This window comes from Drosophila takahashii, chromosome 2L, assembly GCF_030179915.1.
Source record: "Drosophila takahashii strain IR98-3 E-12201 chromosome 2L, DtakHiC1v2, whole genome shotgun sequence".
Taxonomy (NCBI): domain Eukaryota; kingdom Metazoa; phylum Arthropoda; class Insecta; order Diptera; family Drosophilidae; genus Drosophila; species Drosophila takahashii.
Window position 1 is genome coordinate 23,729,892 of NC_091678.1, and position 19,032 is coordinate 23,748,923.

The window sequence follows — 19,032 nt, forward strand, 5'->3', positions numbered from 1 at the left end:
ATATAACACACGAGGCACTGTGGAAATAACCGCAGGGAAAGCTCTCCGGCACAAGTATTGCACCACACTAATGGTGGTGGTGGCATGGTGGTGTGGTATCATGGTGGTGGTGCTGCTGCGGCTCGAGATGGAAGCCCAAGCGGCAAATGTTCCAGGAAACTATAAAAGACAATAGCGGCAATATGCCAGCTCTGGTTTTTGTGGTTTTTTATGCTCGGACTCTAGGAAGAAGAAGCCTTTCTGGCTCTTGGCGTGGGCCTAAGTCAACAACAAAGAAGCGAAGCCTCAATGCCCTGGACGGCGCCTTTTGTTATATATACACGTATATCTATGTGTATAGGAAAACCCTCCAAAGAAGTGGGTATCGTGGGGCGGAGGAATTGAGCTTGGTAGCCAAGTTGTGTGTGCTCACGCATTAATATAGTTCCAAGACAAAGTGCACAGAGGAAAGGGGTACACAGGAAGAAGTTATCTAGGAAATTGTAAAGTTTTCTTAGCTATGCTATCATCATTTTGCTGGAAACAATATGAATTAATACTAAAATAGTTTTTAGAAACTTTTTAGTTTCCTTTTAGTTAATTTTATTTCAGCCCTAACAATTGTTTATTAAAAACAAATATTAATATTTTTTCTTTACTTTTTAATTATTTATAAATAATATAATCATTTTTACATTGTTAGTCCTTTTGGCAGTCATATTTTTCTCTCTGCGTGTAAAGATATAGATGTGTGTGAAACTAGTTTATGACAGGGCCGAGTTGGTATGGGGTGGCAAATAATGTTGTTTATGTGTTGGACCGAACCGTAAATATGACGCACCGTGGAGATGGGGTAGCCCGTAACCTGGGCCGGCTGAAACCTGGTTGAAAGTGGAGTGGTCAAGTGTAAAGTACGCAACTGCTCCTATTCCCATTCCCATTCCCGTTCCCGTTCTTATTCCTATTCGCTTTGGCAGTGTCAGTGCCATTTCCATTGTGGTGTCGTCTACAGAATCGCAAGACGGCTGCTGGTCAAGTGTTGCAGTTGCTTCCTGCCTTTCGGCCTGACACTCACCTGGCCCTCTAGCTGGGGTCTGCTTCTGCTTCTGGCATTCAATGGCCAATTCTCCACGCAGCCATCCTTGTTCTTGCTCTTGTACTTGTACGAGTATTTATATTTTCTTGGCATTGGCCTCTTCCCATGACACCGGTTAGCCGCATCTTCAGCTGCTCTGCGCTTATTTGGTTACTTTATGCCATTACCTGTATTCCTCCTTCGACTCCTTTACTTCCTCTCTGCTGCGCTCTGATAATAAAGATGACAAAATATCTAGAGAAAATCATAAACCTTGTGTGTATGTTTGGAAAAATAATATCTTGCAGATATAAAGTACCATTTATGTCGTGCTTATATCTTATTTCGCCAAAGTCGTGCCATCGCAAGAGTCGCGAATCCCGAATCGCTTTTCGCAGTCCGAGTCAAGAGCTGGGAGTCCCAGTCGATGGAGTCCATGCGGTATTTCGGTTTGGTTTGCTTCGGTCTTTGGAGAACTACTGCTGCGTTGGGAGATTGCTTTGCAAGCACGGTTGCGTAGGTCACAGTGGTAAAAATGGGGTATATTAAAGTTTAATTTGATGTAGGTGAAAATTTAATAATCTTAACTTGGTAGAAGTTTTTTATAAAGAAAAATAATTAGGAATAATGGTTATTATTTATGAGAGATTGACTATTATAATTTATTGATTATAAAATTTCAATTTACCTTTTTTTTATGATCAACAAGTTTTTGATTTTTTTTGAAAGAAATACGATAAGATGCACTTCCGATTTTTATTTTATATTCAATCACATTTTTCCTTGCCTTTGAACCACTGTGCTTTGGCTTGGCTGGAGTTCTGCAGCACTTCTTCACATGACGGCGACAGGCAATTGGCCAATGCAGCGCCAGCGACGCCAAAGCCATGGCCACGTTGTCATCTCGGTCAAGGAGACCGGGAGAGAAGGAGGATGAAAGTCGGGTCTATTGGCAATCTTTCTGCTCGTCCAAGTATCTTCTCTTTTCTCCTACTCTGTCCAGCTCAGTTGGGTTATATGCCGTTCAGCTCAGTTCTGGCCCATCCTGGTCGACTTGTATATATGCTTTCATTACGAGCTTAGTTCACGTCACAATCAGTTGTTGGCATCGTTTATGCCGCATTGCCGCACAAACACTGCCCAACCTACAGATGCTGCTAGAGTTATAGAAATTGAAATTTTAAAAAATTGTTTTATTGCTTTTACTAAAAATTCTTTTTAATTTTAATATGTTATGGTAAATAGCTGTATGGCACATTTTTTATGTGATAATATAATTTATTCCGAATCAATCAAAATATCTTTTGAATAGCAATTTCACAAATATTTATTACTCACTATATAGGTGCTACTATTTGGCTGACCTCTCCTGTTTACATAGTAACTAGTTGGCTGCTGTGGCAGCTTCTTCAGCAAAATGTCTTCCAACTTATCGCACTCACACACATATGCCATATACGTATGTATATATCCTGTGGAAGCATGTGAGGAGGCTCGCTGGCAATTTGCATGCAACCCAGAGAACCCCTCCGCCACCCACTTTCCCACTGTACGTGCATGTAATTTATGCGTTTAGATAACACTTTGCTAATTTTGAATGGCATAAATTTTTTTTCCACATTAGAAGGAGAAGACGGAGTGGCCCAGTCCTTGGGATCGTGCCTGTAATTGTGTGTGCGTGTCTGTTACTTATTTTTTCTTTACTCCTTTATTTTTTTTCAGCTTTTCTTTCTTATTTTTTGCATGCCGCACTTATGATGATGTATTGATTGTTCGAGGTGTCAGATTTTTGTTGTTGCGGGCAACACTTTTGCCTGGTCTTTTTCTGCGCTTGGCGTAATTAAAGGAAATATTTGAGATACGCCAAGATAATAGTGCTGGAATGTTGTTGGATTAATTAATTGAAAATGAGTTGTGGCGGAAAAGGAGGCAGGAGGCAGAGGAAGGGAAGGCAACCGATATCTGGTCTGCCTGGCTTTATTTGGCGACTGTTGCTTTTGCTGCTGCGTCTGTTGGCCATGTCGCCCGTTTGCTTATCAGTGGCAGCATTGACTTTTTATGGCCATGAGCAAGAGGAGACCGGACCCGCGACGACTCTCTGTGATTAATAAGGATTTTCAAGTCGTTAGCCGTCTTCGCCAGCCGTTCATCGCGTTTTTAATGGCCACGACGAGGGAGCGAACGACGAGTATAGAATCGAACCGAGGGACGAGGCAGGCAAATTACCGATTTCAACAATGTCGCTCAAGTGGCTTAACTTAAGTTTTGGCTTTGACAAAGGCCCCCTGAAAAACGAAGGAAAAATGGAGGAAGAAAAAACGTAGGAAAAGAGAAAAACCAGCAGTTGATGCTTGAATAATGATGTGATAACCGTAGGCATAAACTGGCCCACGGACCCGAGATGATCCATCCCAGTGTCCACAACTTTGGCCAGATACAATTACGGTCTAGAGCATTCCTTACCAACCGTAGTTCCAGTTTAGCTACTTTCTAGCGAATTTAGAAAAATACCTTTGTATCTTTGTGATATTTTACAAATTTAAATTATTTTATTAGTTTTTTCAGACATTTTTAAGGTAATATTTGAAAAGTATAGAAATAGCATTCATATTTTTCAAAATACTATTTTTAAAATGATTTTCCGTATGTTTACCTTAAATGAATGCTTCATATAATAAACTAAGGACATTCCTGCTAGAAAACTTAAATGTTTTAGCTATTTATTAAAGTACACAGGATATTATTTGCTCCCTAGCAACACTGATTACCACCCACGTACCCCTGCCTTGGGGCAATCGCGTCACAGCTGCATTCACTGGTAAAAAGTTGCTGCTTAAAGTTTTCAAATTATTCTAAGTAGGGCAGAGCAGAGGATTATGCTTGGGAAATGCTTCTTTCTTGGCTGGCGCCTTGGATTAGGCTCGAATTAAATTGGAATTAAATTTGCCGCTTAAAGCGCGACAGAGTGAACTGAAACGAATTAAGCATTTGCTATTGCATTTGCCTTCACAAATTGAATGGGTGAATCAAAACAAAATTGCTCGGCAGAGGGTGAAATTGCAGACATTTACTCGGAATGAATATATTAATGTATTCATAAATAATGCGAATGAAATTCGAAATCATAAATAAAGTGTAGCACTTGCTATACATATATTAAAAACATAGCATTTGCATAATCAATTTAGTATTTTTTCTTCTCTCTAAATCAAATCTCACATTAATTTATGCAAAAAAATTTTTTTTTTCAAAAGAGCCGTGTTAAATATGTCTAATAAGTTTGCCAAGCAAACATTAGGTAATATTGCATGAAAAAAGCATTTCCCATAAATTATTTAGCCTAATTTAATTTTTTCTTAAACGGCTATATTGAACTTTACTAAATTAAAGTTCATCATGCGTAAAACCTGTAAACATTTGAATTGTGTAAACAATAAAGAAAAAAATGGCCGAAAATATGTTTAAAATTAATAAAATCTTTTTGGGGTAAATATTTCCACAAATTTAAATTATTTTTCATATATTTTACGTGTTTACCTTTTCCATTTATAATTAACCTTTTTTGTCGCTGAAAAATGCATTTATTTCTGGCTTTATGCTAATAAAATAGTCAAGAACTTTCCCCACGAGTTTTGACAGACTAATGGAAAGTGTGGACTTTCGGCTGTCACTTTTGACAGCGGGGTTACCAAAGTTTTTCTACATAGTGCTAATTAAAAAAACCAATGGCAACAAAAATCGGAAACCATAGAGGAAAGAAAGTTGAGCAAACAGAGAAATGGATGTAGGCATAATCAAAACTGCACGGCAAAGTTGTGGCTACAGTTCTGGATTTTTCCTTCATGCCCCACTGAGTTCCCACCGAAATGCATTCTTTAATCATATGCAAGTGTTGTGGAATTAGAGGCAGTAAAACTCAATCAAATTTCATAGCATTACAACGAAATGCGAACCTTAGATGTGCACCGCCGTCGCGACGACGGGCCAAAGGGGCAGAGATATATAAACAGTTACGTTAGTCTTAATTACATATCAAATATATCGCCTCGCTGATTGATCTCAAGCCAAGCAGAAGCCAGAGAGGTTCCAAGAGTTCCCCTCTGAGTTGGGCGGCCATAAAATCAACATAAATCTGAGTTATAAAAAGTCATGTTCGGCTGCACTTAATTAGCGGCCGACCTCTACGGAATGAGTGTCATGCCCATATGTCCTCTCTATTACGATCCCATCTCGTTCTCCATAAATACCAGAGGACCGAGGAGGAGCCTTCTTCCTCGACAACCGACTATAATTCACACAATTTGCTGATGCGTGTGCCACGAGTGTTGAGCCCAAAATGTCAACAATATAGCACTCCCATTCCCATTTCTTTTCTAAATTCGGAGTGTTTTCCCACTGTCGCTCGCCCTGTGCTCCAAAATTAAATGGTGTGAACGAAATTTTATGCCGAATCATGCGTGGAAAATGATGAAGATGCCGTCGCGACCAGGGAAACCGAAACCTCAGCGAGTTTCTACGTTCCATGCTCGATTGAAATATATTTGCGTGCCTCATTTCATTTGTTTATGTTTTTCTAAAGAGATTTACAGTCGGAAAAAATATGGTGATAAATTATACGAAATTGCTGCATTAATTGTCGGGAAAATAAAACGTTTTAAAGTGGAATATTTTAGAAGAATTTTCTGAATCAAAAGAGTATATTCAACATTTAAGGCCGGACTGAATAATTATGTGATTTTTGCGGCATGCCCATGTTCTGACTTACTAAAGCAATTTATTTTTCGAGTGCAATGGAACTTGCATGTGTGAGGCCTCGTTAGAGAAGCCAGTTGTCTTGATGAAGATGCACACACTTGGCCATGATAACTGTGCCCCGAAATTAAGTTGAAAACAATATAAATTTGTTAGAAGACGCCGGCAACGAGGCGAGGTCCCAAAGAGTAGTCTCCATGCCAAAAATGGATAAAAACACTTTCAGCTCCCCAGCACCGGCATCAAATGGAGGATGCGGCCCAGAGAGATGTCGACGTCAAACGACAGCCACGAGACACTTCACTTCTACTCGTATACATACTCGTACTTGTTTCTTCTTCGTTTCTTTTTTTTTTGGGTCGCACTTTTATGAGTAATTTCATGTTGTGCGAACCGTTTTGATGGAGTTGCAATGTCCTCTCCCCGGGGAATGGGATTTTTCGGGAATTCAGTTTCTGGTGGAGTTGCTTTTCGGAATTTTTATGGCCTAATAGAGTTGGTCTTGAGTGTACATTTAGTGCTGAAAAGGTGTTGATTGTGAAGGAGTAGCTCTGGTCATGGAAATAAAACATGGCAGCAGTTTACGATTCCGTTTATGTTTTACAAATAACGCGACTATTTACAGCTTACCAATGTCATTTTAATCACTTTGCAGTAAGCGATTAAAAATATATGTATTATTTACTAACTGATTAATGATTTTTCTAAAAAATGTTGTAATAGTAGCTTTCAGTGAAATTTCAGTTGAGATCATTTTTCGTATTTCATTTAAGCCATACGAAGGAACTTTAATTCTATGTTCGGACTGCAAATGCAGTTCTCTGAATTATTAGAGGAACTATAAACTGAACGGATTTCTGCAAAGAATGATAGCTAAACTGGAACCATGTGTTCAAAGATCTCCATTTCAAACTCCTTTCAATCAACTTCAGGCATCAAAAGAGCGAACAGATCAGAAAATCTCTTCAACCCAGAAAATATCCCTCATCAAAACATCACTTTTCGGATCGTTGCGACTTCATTTCAAGCGAAACATCTTTGCTTCTCAGATTTCTCGACTGTTTTGGCAGTCTGTGAAGTCGCTTCCTCCCTCTATTCCCACTCTGGAATCCCCCTTGATCCCTGGCAAGCACTCGAGTACTCAAGTCCACCCAACTTGGACGACAATTAAGTGATTCATTAAAAATGACAGAGCATGAATTGAATTGAGAGCCGGAGTTAGAGTTGAGTTTTCTGTTCTGGTTTTCGGTCTTGAAGTTTGAATAGAACCCATAATAGTGGTGGGCTATGTGGAGGAAATGTCAGTGCGTGCCAGAAGATAAAGGAATAAAAGAAAGTTGTTGATGTTGCCGCCGACTACTGTTCAAATTCAGCCCGTCCGTACGTGCACAAGTATTTGAAAAACTCATTTAAATCCGATGGACAGACGACCCATCTCGAGGGTGGGAACTGGGAACTGGGAAGAGGGTATGGGTACTGGGTACTGGGAACCGAGAACTAGTGAAAATCAAATGCAAACGACGAAGGCTGACGCTGACATTTGATGCCAAATTTTCAAGTGGAGCGACCAGCGGCAGTGGCAGCCAAAACACTTGAGGAATTGCCGCCGCTGTCGTTTAAAAGATGATGGCATGAGATACTCGACGAATGTGCGAATATGTGCTCCCCCAAAAACAGTTGAAAAAATATTGGAATTAATACAAAATTTTGTGGAATTAAATTGCAAAAGAATTTTGTCTTATAGCTTTTGTTTTCTTTTATGATTCATTTTTATTACAACTCATTTTCCAAGTTACTTTTTTAATTTCTATACAAACTTTTCGCTCGGTGTCTTAGTCGCCCCAGTAGCAGATTCCATCCTCCGCCGACTGGACCAGTCGTAAATATGAAGCACAAACAAAGCAGTCCGTCCAGACAGAAATCAGTCGAGTTAGGAGAGGAGGAGGCCCAACAGTCCGATTCCGAGGCCGTCGCATTAGTATACGGAAGCTCGAAAACGAAAAAATTACAATCTCAACCGTTTGGCAGGCAGACGATGACAGAAGAAGCCGTGATCCCAATGGTGGTGGCCAAAAGGAAGAAAAGTGGCAAGGGGCGGCAGATTCCGTCGGCAGATAGCTATAGTCGGCCCAAGCAGGCCATAAACTGGCGACTATGAAGATATATTAGGCAAATAGATGGATGGATGACTATAGTACGCCATCTCCATCCGTTTTCTCTTCTATTTTCAATTTTTTTTTTTTAGTCGCCAGCCGAAGAGAAACAATTTTCGACAACGTTTTGGCAAATGCAAATGGAGTTTGACAGGCCGCCGCCAACGTTCCACCATCAAATAATAATAAAAGACTCACGGAAAATGATGGGCTAGGAAAACTGGAAAGCTTCCTCGATTGGAAAATACCCTAAAATTACAAGTTTTAAGGTATAACTAAAAAATGGACAACTTTATTTGAAAGTAGTATTTTTAGTGAAAAAACCAGGGACCCTAACTGTTATGAGTTTTATGTTAAAAATCACATTTTAACAGTTATTTTCTGATTTGTAAAGTAAAAGTCAAAGAATAACTGTTATTTTTTGAGTTTTATAATAAAAGTTGTCAAATAACCGTTATTCGTCGTGATCAAAAATAAAACTCAAACTTGATTTATGGCGATTTGTGGGTAAAACAAATTTTAAAAAAATATAGTTATACAATATGCACGGTTGGCTTTTTTTTAAAGATTTTTTGTAAGTTATATAAAACTCGGTTAGCATGTTTTTTTTTAATAATTTCATTTTTTCAAAAATGACAAGAGAATAACTGTTATACATAAAAATCAACAAATAACAGTTATTTTTGACTTTTATTATAAAAATCAAATAAATAAAAATCATTACGGATGTGTAAACTACAATGGCTTACAAAAATAATGGTGTATTTCAAAAAATTTTTGGACTCTTCTAAGTGCATGATTTTTTTGGTAAGAAAAATTTACAATAACAGTTATTTTCGGTCCCTGGAAAAAACAAAACAAGAAACAAATTTTTTAATAGGGCTCTAATCTTTTTATATTTATTCTTTGCAATATTCGGCATACCCAATTTTTCGACAGAGTACACAAAAAGGTTATCAGCCATATTGCGGCTTATGATGAGTACGATGAACATTAGAAAAGAAGTTTTCTTTCAGTTACCTGACATACACACATATACACTCCACTCACGGCGCTCTGCGTCTCAAATTACATGACCATGAAGAGATGGGGAACAAAAATTTATTACAAAAGATAGACAAAAGATGCGAAATATTTGCCCCTGACTGACGATGGCGATGACGATGACTATGGGAATGCTGGCAACTGCTGCTAGAAACTCGCACAGTGCTGCAGAAAAGTTAACGCACGCTGAATGTGCAAACAACGAAAAAAATACAAATATGTCTGCCCGTCCAGCCAGCCGCATAAATACTCTCCGGGGAGTTGTTAGTTTCGTGGGGTTCTCTCGTGTGGATTGAACGAAATATGCGAAGCCTCCAAGCCGGGGTTTTTCTCTTTATAGATTGGTGTGGGCTATAGTTTTCGCCATCCCTCCATTTCTCCCAGGGCAGGTCCTTTGGCACTACACTAGAAACAATAGTTTTTTAAGGATTTTGTTCACACCTATCAAGAAATTATAGCAGGATAACTTAAAAAAAAAAACTCTTTAAAAATACTTCGAATCCGAGTTTAATTAACTTAGACTGAAGATCGATGAACAATGTTAACCAGGGACCGTAAATAATCATTATATAAGATTTTTATTTTAAAAAGGCTACTGTGATATTTTGTTTTAAACGTCAAAAATAACGTTCTTTTTACTCTTGTCCACAAAGTATATGCATTTCAACAAATCTGGAAAGCAAATTAACTGTTATGTCTATAAAGTGCATAAAAACCAGTTAAATTGTTGACTAAAACTTGTAAAAACCTCAGTAGGCCTTTTAAAATAAAAATATCAAATAATAATTATTTACGGTCCCTGATATTAACATAAGAATAAGTTGTGCCGAAAAGGCTTCAATGATAAATAATATTTGACAGCATTCTGCCCGAAAAGATTTATACTTTCAATCATTATAAATCAGGACTCTTGTGATTTCAAAAATTATTCTCCGTATATATTTCTTTGCCCTTGGGGGCGGTTATTGCGAGTGCCACCCAAGTTGCCTGTTTATGAATTACTTCAGCCGTGCAGCACGTGTACATATGTACCATAGTTATGCATGTACACTGCACAACATGTATTTATGTATGAGTATAAAATGGAAAGCATAAACAACGACGGGGAATGAAAGCCCTGTAGCTGCAACAAAGGGCATCTCACTGAAATATGCTGCAAAACTGCGAATTGCAAACTGCAAAACGAAACGAAACCAAACCAAACGAAACGCACTGTGTGCAACAATTTATGGCCAACATTCAACAGCGGCGAAAGCGAAAAAAAAGTTTAAAAAAAAATACAAACTGAATTGTTTGCGGCAGCATAAAAAGTAGCCAAACAGATGGGCGAAGGGGCGGGTCTGGCAACTTGGTTGCTGCATTTCTTTGCATAAATTGCAACATTTTGTGGCACCGAGCTTGAAGTTTCTGCTGCCGCTGCTTAGGCAATTTGTCATTGCAACTATCAGTTCCGTATAAAGACATCCAGATACAAATGTATCTTAGCGTGCGAGCGAAAAGTCACATTCGACGGGGTAATAAACAGGTTAAAGAGCCAACTTAAAGTTTGATTGCCAAAAAGTCCCTTTGAAAAGTTGTATGCTTAGAAAAAGTAATGCGTTAAATGTATGCGAAAACTTTGGGGCAATTCAAAGTCAAGAATAATCTTGAGAGTTGAAAAGCACAAGAAAAAATAAATCTATCTTGGCATAAATTCCCTAAAAATATTTTGCAGTTATCCCTCAAGTAGTGAAAGACTTTAAAACAAATTTATTTTTATTTAACTGGTAGTTTTAGTTACTTAAAATAATATATGGCAAATAAATTTAGTAACTATTTTTTATTTAAATGACGATTTAATAATAGCAAAAAGTGCTAGTCTTTGCCCTTAATCTTGCTCTCTTCTTTCAAGTCAGAGAATCTTCGTGAGAGAGAAATCCTCAAAATTATATTATTTAGTGTCAGTTATATCAGTATTGCTTGGTAAATACCAAAAATAAATTTACCATGCTCATATCGATTGATCTCGGTTTTTTGTTTGTTTACATATTTTAGTAAACAGTAACGATTTTTTTTGGTGCAAGATTCGGAAGTCTCAGGAATCACTCAAAAAGTGCGAAAGTATTTCCACACGCCTCGGCAATTGAGGAGAACGAGTTGAGGCGTAAATATGCTGCTGCCACACTGAGATTACCCCATAGCCCCCGAAATGCATTTACGCCAACTCAACTGATGCAAATCTAATTCTCGAATGTCTCTCGCACACACACATTCAGTTCAGACAGAAGGGCGCAGTGGAAAATATAAACCTCTCAAGTGCAAAAACCATTCAAAAACTAAGCTAAATTTATTTAAGGAACAGCCAGGCAACGACGACGATTGCTGCAGCCGGAATATTTTTTCCACAGCGCTTCTCTGTTTTCTCCGTTTTCGGTTCGGTGTGTAGAAGCTCCTGCACATTTCACTTAACAGAAATAAAAACTGAAAAGAAAAGCCAACGCAAATGCGAGCAAAGCCCAAACCAAACTGAACCATTCCGTGCTAAAAAAAAAGAACAGAAAAAGTCTAAGCAAGTTAGTTTCGAAGCTACGTAGACGCTTTTGTATTCTGAAAATGGTTTACAAATATTTTTCAGTCACACTCAACTACTTGATTATAAGTAATAAAGCAATGGAAAATAAGGTTAAATTAAAACAAAATATTAACCAAAAGTCTTAAACGCAATGGCGTTACAAACACATTTTTAATTTTGTACTACATTCACTTTCGAATTATTCTAAATTTAAAATGCAAATTTTGTGTTTATCATTTTTTTTAACAAAATTCCTTCGTAACCAAGAATACCCCTTATCCAGGGTATCCCGAAAGAAGTGGGAAAACCCATGCAGAGGCAGCAGAGCAGAGCAAGAGCAGCCGACAAATGTCGCCAGCGAAGAGCAAGAAGTGGAAAGCGGTAGTCGGAAAACACGGGGAAATCGAGGGGATATTTGGTGGCGGTTGGGGAAATGGCAGGAATGAAATTCAGGTGGTGGTGGCGGCGGCTAGAAAACACTCGGGAAATACGTTGACTGGGCTCTCCTCGTCTCCTCGCTCTTTCGCTCTTTCGACCACGTCCTGGTCCTATAAACGTGTGCATGCAAGGTGCTCGTATAATGCGTTGTGCGTGTTAAAAGATAGTTTTGCCCAGCTCAACGCGAGGCCAAAATCCAGCAAGTTTCAGTGGCAGCAGTTGGAATGGAATGGAACACACAGCCCAAACTCAAACTCAAAACCGAACACAAACCCAACCACACAGCCCAGCGACAGGTAGTTTTACACATTGAAAAATCCCAAACACCGTGAAACGACTCGTTTTTGTTGGGTTTTTTGTTTTCTTTTTTTTCGTTTGGCTCGGCTGGGATCTGTGCTCCCGTTTTGGTGGCTACTGTATGTATATGGGGGATGGCTCCCTAATGTAATGGGTCTGGGGATCAAGGCAACGCGAGACAAATGCACAAAGCCCCTTCCGCACTCCTTTGTTTGTTCAGAATTCAGCAGTTGCAGCTGCAGCTCTCGGCAGCTCTGCAGCATTGGCATTGGATCTTTTCAATATCTGCTGGCATAAAAAACGGGGCGTGCTAAGGGGATTTCTCGGCATTTGGCTGCGATTTGTTGGGGGGAAGGTCATCAAATGGCCTCAGAAGGATTGCCGTTCTTTCACTCACATTTTAATGGAAATTGTAGAAAATGTTTTAGTCTTTCGTGTATAAAATGGTTCAAAATACTTTGAAGAACTAAAGTTTATATTTATAGCGCTTATATTTTTAGGGTGATTTATTTGTTATAAAAAATGGTTAAACTTTTTGAAGTCAGCAAAAACCTTTTACTTTTAAAGAAAGATAATTTATTGTGACTGCCCTATGTAAGCAATTATTATTATGGCACCATTTTTGCTATCCACTCAAGTTGTTGTCCCACAATGGTTAAACCAACACCGTCCAGGGATCTTTTGTTTTTAGGTTTTCTGACTTTTTTCCATGCTGCGCGTGCTTCTTGTCTATGTCCATATTGCCCTTAACCCCAGAATGCCCAACAACGAATGCAGCATTGTCATCATGTGTTGCTTGTAGGTCTTCTTTGTTCCCCGGTTTCCCTCTTTTCATTCGATGTTCGGGTTCCTAGACAAATATTATTGTTTCCAACACGCCGTTATTGCATATTTGCCTTAAATATATGTACGTAGATATTTTTTCAAAGTGTGAATGAAATTAATGCGTTGCACGGTCCCGTGTCTCGGCAAATGGGGAAGGAATTTTCTCTTTTTCCCCGATTTTCCCATACAATTTGAAATACTCTGTTTTTGTTTGTTCTCCGTTCGCTTTTCCTTTTTCCCCTTTTTTTCCTACCCAAATATTCTTTTTCTATTTTCACACAGACTAAACGTTATTAAATGCAGGCAAATGCCTCGTCGTTCGTCGGTCCAATGGTATTTGTAGTGTTGTCTTAGTCGCTGTCGTTGTTTTTATGTTTTTTTTTTTTTTTTGCTGTATAGTGTTCTGTAGTCGCATAAAGGGCAGAGTTCCCCCGATGATATATATATGAAATATTCTCCTTTCTTTTTGGCCGCCAGCTTTGAGTGTTTATTTTTTGTGTTGCCTACATTTTTGGGTGTTGCTAAAATGAGCGGCAGCACAGTGGGTTAGAATTTGCGCAATTTGTTATAAATGATTTATTGCCAAAAATTCTATTTCGCAGAAAAAAACAATATGAAACAATATTGACACGGAAAAACAAAAAGTACTTACAATTTTGTGTTAAAACAATAAAGTTGAAAATCTTGAGTAGAAATATAATTATTTCATGGAAATCCAAGCAGTATTTTATTTCCACTCTGTGCTCTTTAAAGTTCTTCTTCATTATACTTTATACACACGCTAACATCACAATATCCAATTAATTGGTTCAATTTATATAAAATTCGTTCACTCACTTAGCTTCAATTTCCTGGTTTCAAACTTTATGTATTTTCTACACACTCGGAAAACTTTTACATGCTAAGAAGAACTTTTTGTTGTGGCCAAAATTAGGCTTCACTGATTTATGTTCTTTAAAGACTTTGGTTGGCTCCCCCTCCCCCTTCAATATATCCTATGCTTGGGTAATCCCAATGAATAACGCAGACACCTGTTCATTTCATGCATCATTGGGCTCTTTTCGGGCACCCAAAGTGCTGAGTAATGTCATTGGCTGCTTTTCAACACCTGTTACCGACCGACCGGCTGGCCCGTTTCTTTGGCCTGGGGCCCACTGTACCTGGCCTGGCTTCAGTCCTAATGCTAAGTAGCTTTAATGCTGCCGCATCGCTGGCTCGTTAAGCGGGGGCGGTGGGCGTGGCTGCACACAAACGAATGCGGTGGGGAAAAAAATGCCGCCCTAAATGCTACTAATTAATGAGGATTTAGTGAAAACTGTTTTCGGTTTGGCTGGAATAAAAAAAAAGAACAGAAAATTCCATTGCACCACCGCCCTCGCATTTCGCTTTTGGTATTTGTAATGCAGTTTGGGGCGTTTCCATTTCCCTGAATTTGTGTGTTCGCTGGTATTAGCATATAAATAGCGTTTTAAATATTTCTAGGCGCACATAATTCTAGGTATTTTCCCCCATCCGCCGCAAAGATATATTACCGCCGTTTTATTTGTTAAGTATTTCTCGTGGCCTGGCCATGAATTTGGAGTGTTTGCACCCTGGGTTCGCGTGTGCCAGGACCCTAGGTCTTGGGCTGTGTAAACAGGAAGCGATCCTAGACACACACACACCCGCTCCTTGGCTGGAGAGAAAAAAATAAGAAAAATATACCCACTCCAGGGCATTTAACGCCCAACTGGCAAGCGGCAAACAAATGTAATCAATGAAATTTTATGTGCAACAGAAACGCACTCCAGATTTTCAACAATATCCTCCTCGCATAGCGTGTTTAGGGCCGCTCTTTATGCTTTTATAACTTTATTTAGCCCGGCCAAACAGTTCAGATACAAATTACAATTGCGGCGCGTAAGGAAATTAAAAAAGGATTTCCATGTCTCGCACAGCAAGGCTCTTTGCCCGGTGTGAACAGCAGTGATCAAAATAATAGTACGCATATTTAAGCATTTTCCAAAAAGAATATTTAAGTCGTTTTCATTTTTAATTTCTTTTTTTATGTAGAAAAAACATAAAATTTGTGTATAAATATTTATTGCAAAACAATGTTATGCCCAAGGCTATTATTTTGGTCACATCTGTACATTTTATTTATTTATTCCCCCCCAGCTAATGCAAATATTTTACCTTGCTCTCTTTTTACAGACAAGTCCGTTTCACTTCTGCTGCTGGAACCCTTCGTCCTTTCGTGCGTCCCTTTCTGCTAATTGCTTTGTGTGCCGTGCTCCTGGCTCCTTCTTGTCCTCACTAAGCAGGCCAGATCCTTCCACACTCAAGGCTCAAGGTTGGTATTATACCCAGTTTATATACATTGTAATATGTATTTTTTGTTTTTTCTTTCTTTTTTGTGTGTCGAGGGGTTAGCAATTGGTTTTATTTTTGGGGTTTAATTGCAAGGCTTTGGACAGATTTTAATTACTGACAGCAGCGGGCACAAGTTGTGTAAAAGGTCATTGGGAATGTTATCCAAACAGAGGAATATTCAAATTGAAATTAAGCTAAATATATGGGAAGCCGACGGAAAAGGGTAAATAAGTATTTGATAATGAAAATCGCCGGAGCTTGACCTTTTCCTTTCAGTTGATAATAATGAAAATGAGAGAAGTAATTTAAAATTTTTTTTAATTTACTAGAATTTTTAAGGAAAATCTTAATATCAAGACTGCTATTCTACTTGGTTTTAAAATCCTGTCACTGATAAATCAATAGCCTTCAATGGCAGAAAAAAAAAACTTCATCCACAAAAGTTTCCGAACAATTGCATTCAATAAAATCAAGTGAGGCTGGCAAATCAAACTCCATCTAAACAAAGAAACATAGGAACAACATTAGCATTTGTTAATCAAAGTGTAATTCCACAATTGCTACTAGATTCCAGAGAAGTTGAGCCCCTTCTCGGCTAAAACTGCCAACTGAAGAGCCATAAAAACCTCCAGCCAAGCGAAATAAAGTGAGACACACAGCGACAGATAGAAAGGGAGAAGGAAACTTTCTTAGCCACTTCGAGCGCCACAAATCACTTTAAACTGTAAGGACAAACTTGTGGCACGAAGATGGGGGATTTCTGATTTCAGACCACCGATTCTCGAATCCCCGGGTTCACCTGAGAGTGTGCCACTTTCTAGCTTTTGGCCCGAGCTATTAAATCTCGCCACTTGTTCAACGAAATCGTATATCTGTAAGATATACAATCACTTAAATCGTTGAGCGGCTAATCCAGCCGCAGACTGCTGCCGCCAGGAGTTTATCATATATCACAGGAAAACTTCCCCAGCCGAATGACACAAAAAAAAAAAACGAAAAGACAGAATTGTTCGCATTTCAAATGCCAAATATCAGTTTACAGGCACAGCAGAGAACAAATCAATAATCCCAAAAACCCCACGAAAAAATCAACACAAAACCCAGAAGGCATATCAAATTTTTTTCCCTTCTTGATTGACGTCTTTTTGGCTTCGGGGGGAGGGCGATAAAATGGGCGGCGGTTAGAAGGTTGTCTGAGCTTGAAGCTCTTTTGAGGAGTTTCCTTTCTTTCATTCTTTCACTGATTTCTGCTTTTACTTTCGATTTGGCTTTTGTATTTTGGGTATTTGCGCTGATTAGCACAAAGGAGGAGGGTGGCAAAGAAAAAACCGGAGAGCTGTACACTACCAAAAAATAGGAATTTAGATTGAATTTTGTAATATATGGAGATAATAAATAAAAGGTGACTAAAGAAGTCCAAATATTCAAATATTGGAAGATTTTGGAAGATTTTTGGAAGATCTTAAACCATTTAATAGTTTATTATCAGAATATATTACCAATTAAATTTTTTAATTTTGATCTGACTGCTGGAATTTTTACTACTGAAACTTTTTGTTCAAGTGAATGCTGAGAATTGCAAAGCGAGTCCTGTGTAAACGGAAAAGAAATCAAATGTTGTCATCATTGCCGGCGTCGGTCTAATCTCTAGAGCATGTTAATAACCCAAAGGGCCTGTGCCACGCCCTCCGACCTCCACCAGCCCCTCATGCCATCCCCTGATCAGTGTTGTCCATGTAATTTCATGCAAATATCATATTATACGACTGGCGATGGGGAACTGTACGTGTTGTGGGTATGGAAACGGCCTCTGACAATGTCGCACACAATATAATCATAACAACTCTTGGCGGGGGTGGTGCCATACAACTGCCCAGGGGGTGGACTTGTAATATTTGTCAATAGCCAACCGATGTGCCGACAATTGACATGGCATAGAGGGGCAGGGGAATGGCAATGGGAATGGAAATGCGAAAGGAAACTCAAAGTGGAGCGGACAGCGTGAAAGCAGCCCATAAATAAGCAAATAAAATGTAATAACTAAGTGAAAATGTGGAAAATGCTGTTGAAGGCCGTCGCTTTAATGTGCCCCTGGAGTGCTGGACTAAATGAAAATGTCGAGTGAATGGCGAAAGGAACGGGAAAGCTTTGTATTCGGAATCAAAAGTGGTTTAGATAACAATGAGCCAAATTATATTGAGGTGGTGCAGATTTAAATGGGGTAAAATGTTTAAGATTTTCCATAATTGTGATAAATATTTATCAGGCTTATGCCTAAGTGATTAATTCATTACCCAAACGGTTCACGTATGGCTATTTTTGCCAAATTACAGAGTCATTGATTTCCAAATAATTAAAATAATTACCAAGGCTTACTCGAAATTTAAGTATAAATAATGTAGCATTCACTGAGTTAATCACTAAAGTGTGTAATTCAGCAATAGCTATTTCGCAGAAATCTGGAATCGCTGCACATGCAGAACATACGAAACCTGCTTTCTATCAAATTCGCACACGTGCCGAGCTGTTAGCTCTTAACTGGGATATTTTATTCATGGCACCCGAAATCTATTTCGACTTGAGCTGCTTAAGTGAGCTTCTGCTCTTCACCCAGCTAGTTAGCTATGCATTTTGCCACGCCCACAGAACTACTTAGCAGCTGCAATGGGAATGATACACGGAAAACAATGTTTGAAAGTCTATTAAAAATTTGTAAAATAAAAGTTTGAAATAAAAACTACGTTTTAAATACATAATTCATAAAGCATTCGAATGTCAGTAAATCCAATAACCACTTTTAATAGCTAATATTTTTGGATAGTATATTTATTATATAAAATAATTCTAAACTTCTTCGATCTTCAGGTTAACTTATTAATTTAGCAATCAAAATTTTAGTAAAATAATTATTATTATAAAATCCAAGTTATGATATCAAAATTTAAGTCAGAAACCAATATTTTAGTAACGTTCTATTTTTTTCTGTGCATCATTTGAGCTCCACACATTCGACTATCTCCCCCACATTCTGCACACATTTGCCCCTCTATTCGGTATTCGGTATTCTCCGCCCTGATAAGTTGCAATGCATTTCTTGGCATTTCTCTCTGGGCTGTCAGCTATCTGCAAAGCGCCACGCTGCCAACAACTAAACAATGAAGAACTAATCCACAGAGTATACAAAAGAATGGCTATAAAACTACTCGTGTGGGTGGAAAAGAAAAGCGAAGAGGGAGTGGTGGACTTATAGGTGGGATTGTGTTTGTATAAGGCCACTTTATGGCTGCCCTTTTGCAACAATTGTGCAGCGCTGCATTCAATCAACAAACTTTTAAAGCGCAGTTACAAAACTCAAACAAACTGAAGAAGCACGAGTAGCAGGGACCAACAGAAAGGAAGGAAAACATGGGGAAAAGTGGGGAAAGATACGTGATGGTCAGGGAAATTGCACAACAGCAACAGCAGCAGCGTTTAATTATGACAATCAATACTCACACACACTGGGGCATTTTGCCCACACAGATACTCGATTATATATACAGTTGAAACTCTACAAACAGAAATAC

General features: G+C 38.6%; 1 protein-coding gene across 4 annotated transcripts in view; it reads left to right on the plus strand.

Annotated features, from left to right (window-relative positions):
* The window catches only part of LOC108064141 (uncharacterized), a 76,807-nt gene that overhangs the window by 37,144 nt on the left and 20,631 nt on the right, over positions 1-19,032 (plus strand). For 2 of the 4 annotated variants that reach the window (XR_011418968.1, XR_011418970.1), the window contains exon 1: positions 15,306-15,446. The exons of the other annotated variants lie outside the window; for them this stretch is intronic. The gene's annotated coding sequence lies outside the window, so the exon portion shown is untranslated. Of the gene's footprint in view, positions 1-15,305; positions 15,447-19,032 lie in introns of those variants that run through there. 4 annotated transcript variants of the gene reach the window in all.